This window comes from Pinus tabuliformis, chromosome 9, assembly GCF_031772625.1.
Source record: "Pinus tabuliformis cultivar Carrire ecotype Pingquan chromosome 9, CPIR1, whole genome shotgun sequence".
Lineage (NCBI taxonomy): Eukaryota > Viridiplantae > Streptophyta > Pinopsida > Pinales > Pinaceae > Pinus > Pinus tabuliformis.
Window position 1 is genome coordinate 541,225,296 of NC_142307.1, and position 5,628 is coordinate 541,230,923.

Below are 5,628 nucleotides of genomic sequence, written 5' to 3' on the forward strand. Positions count from 1 at the left end.
CAGAACTTTACTCATTGAGAATTTTATTCCTAAAGATATTATGAAAATAATGATTTTCGATGTCCTTGGCCCCTGTTGTTTAGCCCCTTTCTATTTCCCTCCATGGGATCGAGGGCCATGACCGAAGGCTTAGCCTTAAGGCGCTAGGGCATTTTGTTCCTACCTGGGGGCCATTTTTCCTTTGTAAAGTGCTTTGCACCTGAGTTTATTTAACTTCCTCTTGACCATGCGCTAGCCAAAATTAGAGCCCCTTTCATTTGAGGTTTCCAATCGGGGAAATAACATGGGAGTTGCGATATTTCAATTCCCCGATCGTTGATATCCCTTGGTGCTTAGCCCTATCCTTTACGCCTTTGGTTCTTTGAGTTCTTCTTGCAACTATGTGCCATCCCTTTATCAGAGCCCCCTTATCAGCATTTCTTCAATTGTCGAGTGTTACAAAGCGCTGACATCCTCAACCTCCAATATGCGATCTTCGATATGACATCATCACTTCCACATGGCACCTCTTGAGTGGCGACACATGTCACCCAAAATTTCCCCTGTAGGCCCCCTAAAAACACCAAAACTGCCTGCCACGTGTCCTTTCGTACCGCCACATCACGCTGACATCAGATGCCAATGTAGCTTTATTGGAACCAATCATATGCTGCCACACGTAGCTTATCGGAACCAATCATATGCAGCCACGTGTAACTTATAAGAACCAATCATATGCTGCCATGTGTCCCAATAGAGGAGAGAGAAAAGGCCCCGCGCACCTTTGGTTTTGCGATAATCCTTTGTTAATATTTTTTTAAGTACCTTAGCTGTATTTACACCATCAGCACGTTACCCTTGTCACAAATGTTAAAAGGTTGTCACCTGCAAAAGTTCCAATATTGCGATATTGTGATGCATCGATCTCCTCCGAGCTCTGATACTGCCTGCTTTGATGCATGGGATCCCCAATGTTGCGACCACCAATCTCCGATGTCTCTGATGTTGCGATGCACTAGTATGCCCGACCTCCGATATGTGATTTCTGATACTCTGGACCTCCGATATTGTGATCTCCGATATTCCTTCTTTACTAAGGCTTCAAATCCTTCAAACTTTGGTAGACCATATCTTTTGATCTAGGAGTCCATTTTTGGACTTCCACATATCATTGGAAAGCTTGTTCCGAGCACTTTCCAATGGAGAGGGTCCGATGTATGCTTTGATTCCTTCTGCTGCTTGGAAAATGATTGCAATCTCCTCTTCTCTTTTGCATTCTTTTGACATCACTTGGCACCATTCGAACAATTTTGCAGTAAGTGATAACAATTGGTGCATTGCTCCTTTGACTCTATCTTTGCAACAAAAGGTCAAGGTTATAATAAGACTTTAGCTTTGTGATAAGGTCAAGGTCATAATAAGACTTTAGCTTTGTGATAAGAAGCTACCATGAACACTCTCTTAAGATCTATGATGAATGTTACATGTCTTAATAATATTAAATGATAAGAGTTGAATTAGTTGAAGTTAGATAGAAACCATGAGTTAAATATCCCACATTACATTTAAACTATTTATAATAGAATTAGAGATTGAATTTATAACATGAAAGGTCATAAGATATATCCACAAATAAAAAATCTAAACCTACCCTATTTTCGTGAAAGCTTGCTCTTTTATTTTTTATGAGCTTATGATTAAAAATTCGCAACACAAGGTCAAGGTCATAATTAAATTTTAGCTCTATGATAAGACTAAAAATTTGCAACACAAGGTTAAGGTCATACTAAGACTTTAACTTTGTGATAAGACTAAAAATTTGCAACACAAGAGTTCAAGGCTATAATAAGACTTTAACTTTGTGATAAAAAGCCATCATGAACATCCTGGTAAATCTATGGTGAATGTTACATATCTTAATATTAAAATATAAAAATTGAATTAGTTAAAAAAAATTAGATAAAAAAACTATGAATTAAATATTCAACATTATATTTAAATGATCAAAAATAAAATTAAAAATTGAAATTATAGCATAAAAGTTTTAAGATATATATCTACAAATAAAAAATCTAAACCCACCCAATTTTTAATGAGCTTAGGAGTAAAGATGAGTGAAAAGGCGATTCATGTCAATTTTCAAAGTTCCAAATCGCATGATCATGAATGAACACCTTAATCAAATTCCATTTTTCATGTTATTCTAAATCCTAATCAGATTCTACTTTCACACATTATTCTAACCCCTTAAATAAGAGATGAGTTGTTAGAATTGTGGTATATATATATGTTTATTTGATTAAAAATAATTTATAAGTTTTTTTTTTTAATTATTTTCTTATTTAAATTAATAATAAACTAGCACAATCTATATTAAAAAAGCAATATTAACATATTCTGCTCATTTCTCAAATAAAATATTTTTCAAATTCCACTATTAACCCTTATTCCCACTTCAATAAAATCAAAATAAAATCCACCCATGTTCCCTTAAGCCATCAGATTTTGAGAATTCAATAAAAGCCGTGGGAGTGGTCTAGTGCCAAGGCAGTGAAAGTTTACTGGTTTACTGGTAATCAGCGATACTTATGCGATCCCAACCCCGATCCCTTCTTCAGCCATCTGAATTGTTTCAAGAACGGGTTGTATCAAAACCCCCGAGATTTGGCTAACATACACTAAATACACAGAATTTGCCTACTCAACCTCACAACACCATTCTATTTCGAGTTCTAAGAGATGAATCTTTTGCTCGTTCCAGTTCGGCATGAATGCACTCTTCCAACTTCAGCCACCAAGAATTTTCACAAATGGAGTTGGGTTGCTACTGAGCAGTGCTGGCTTATTCACGGATGCATATTATGCTTCTGTCCTTCAAGAATGTACCAATATCCAAACACTCAACCAAGTCCAAGCCCACATGCTAATTAATGGATTTCAACAAAATATTTTTTTACAAACCAAGCTCGCCACTCTGTATGCCACGGTCAACATTGAGCATGCACGCCTCCTGTTTGACAAAATACAGAAGCCGAAGGTTTGCTTGTGGAATGTGATGATCAGAGAGTATGTCAGGAACGGCTCCTGCTATGAAGCGCTTTCTCTGTATTACCAAATGCAACAGGTCGGAAAACAGCCAGACAATTTCACATTCCCTTATGCACTCAAGGCATGCGCCTCTCTGTCTGCTCTGCAATATGGTAAAGAGATTCATAACCATGTTATTAGAAATGGATTTGAATTTGATGTGATCGCGGGGAATTCTCTTATAGGTATGTATGCCAAGTGCGGGAGATTAGAAGATGCACTCCAAGTGTTTGAAAAAATGCCTCAACGAGTTGTTGTTTCATGGAATTCTATGATAGCTGGGTATGTCCTGAATGGTCTTGCCAATGAAGCCTTGAAACTCTTTAATCAGATGCTGTCAGAGGATGTGAAGCCGGACCTGGTTACCATAAGGAGTGTGCTTCCAGCATGTGCTAATTTAGCTGATCTGCAACAAGGCAAGTGGATCCATGATTATGTCATTCAACAGGGATTTCATTTGGATGTTGTTGTGGGAACTGCTCTCATAGACATGTATGCTAAATGCGGGAGGATAAAGACTGCACGCCAAGTGTTTGACAAAATGTCGACAAGAGACGTGGTGTCGTGGAGTGCGATGATTGCAGGTTATACATTGAGTGGGAATTCCCATGAGGTCTTGAAGCTCTTTTATGAAATGCATTTTACAAATATGAAACCTGACTTGGCCACTGTGAAGTCTTTGGTCCCGGCTTGTGCATATTTGACAGCTCTGCAACCGGGCAAGTGGATCCATGGTTACTTGATTAAAAGTGGATTTGAGTATGATGTTTCTGTAGGGACTGCGCTTGTAGACATGTATGGAAAATACGGTAGCATAGACATGGCACGGAAGCTGTTTGACATAATGCATGAAAGAGATGTGGTGTCATGGAGTGCCATTATTGCTGGCTATGGAATACATGGGGATGGTGAGAAGGCACTTGAGCTTTTCTCAGAAATGCAAAAGGCAGGTCTTAGCCCAGATAATGTCACCTTCGTATGCGTTTTATCTGCTTGCAGTTATGCAGGCTTATTGGATGAGGGCTGGCAAATTTTTGATTCCATGAGCCGAGATTATGATATCAGGCCAAGTGTTGAGCATTATGCATGCATGGTTGATCTTCTTGGCCGTGTGGGTCGCCTTGATGAAGCAGAAGACTTCATAAAAAAAATGCCATTAACGCCTGATGCTGGTGTGTGGGGTGCTTTGCTTGGCGCATGTAGAATTCATTGCAACATTGAGCTAGGTGGGCGTGTAGCTGAACAACTTTTTTGTTTAGAGCCGGACAATGCTGGACATTATGTGTTGTTATCGAATATGTATGCTGCAGCTGGCCGTTGGGATGATGTTGCGAAGGTGAGAACAAAGATGAAAGATAAGAGGTTAAAAATGACACCTGGATGCACCTTGGTCGAAATAAATAACAGGGTTCATCAATTCATTGCAGACGACAGATCACATCCTCATTCCGATGAAATTTATTCTACATTGGAGTCTCTGGCTGTGCAGATGAAGGATGCAGGGTATGTTCCCAACACGGGCCTTGTGCTGCATGATGTGGCAGAGGAGGTGAAGGAACGCATGCTTTGGAGTCACAGTGAGAAGTTGGCAATCGCTTTTGCCCTTATCAGTACAGGTTCCGGGTCCCCTATTCGGATTACAAAGAACCTTCGTGCATGTGTTGACTGCCACACTGCAGCTAAGTTCATCTCCAAGATTGCAAAGCGAGAAATTATTGTAAGGGATGCAATTCGTTTCCATCATTTTAGGGATGGATCGTGTTCTTGTGGAGACTATTGGTGAATATATGTAGTTAGGTAGCTGGAAACTGATGTGTGTAACTGTCTTAAGTGGGAAGCCTAAATTTAAGGTCTCTTCGTATGTGGACTGTAACATCTTCAGTTCCAGAGTGCTAATAGAAGAAACAATGGATATTGGTGTGAACTGAGGGACTTAATATTTAACGATAACATGGCGCTCAGAATTAATCAACATATATCTCTTCCTCCTAACATCCACATATGGCATGCAGTAAGATATTTTGATGAATATTAATACATTGAAGCATGCGTATTCTGTGTTTGGCAGTAGACCTTTATACATTGAAACATGAGTTATTCTACATTGGGTATCGTCTTCTATTATTATATGTTGTAGTGCAAGCTGATTGCATCTTATTATTTTTTTAAGGACAACAGTAGCATGATGTTTTTCTGCTTGCATCATAGATATGATAAAAATTAACGTGGCATGATGATCTCAGATTTGATTTCTGGTTTTGTTCATATGCATTATGATGAATGATGGAACCAAGACGTGTGGGAAGTTTTGTGAGTTGATAATCATTTTTTTAATCTATATATCCTATCCTTAATCATATTTTAAAATTTTCTCGTTATCCAACTTGGTAACTGTTATGGTACCTCACAATACGTACTGGTTCCAGCTTATTAAAAACGCCATTATCATACTCAGCAGAAGAAATTAAGTTTGAACTGGCTATGGCACCTCACAATATGTACTGCTTCCAGCTCAGGAAAACGCCTTTATCAGACTCAGCAGTATAGAAATCAAGTTTGGAT

At 38.7% G+C, this 5,628-nt stretch overlaps 1 pseudogene; it reads left to right on the top strand.

The window, feature by feature from the left end:
* Window positions 1-2,424: 2,424 nt before the first annotated feature.
* On the top strand, window positions 2,425-4,990 carry LOC149149658 (pentatricopeptide repeat-containing protein At3g12770 pseudogene; annotated as a pseudogene).
* The last annotated feature ends 638 nt before the right edge of the window (window positions 4,991-5,628 follow it).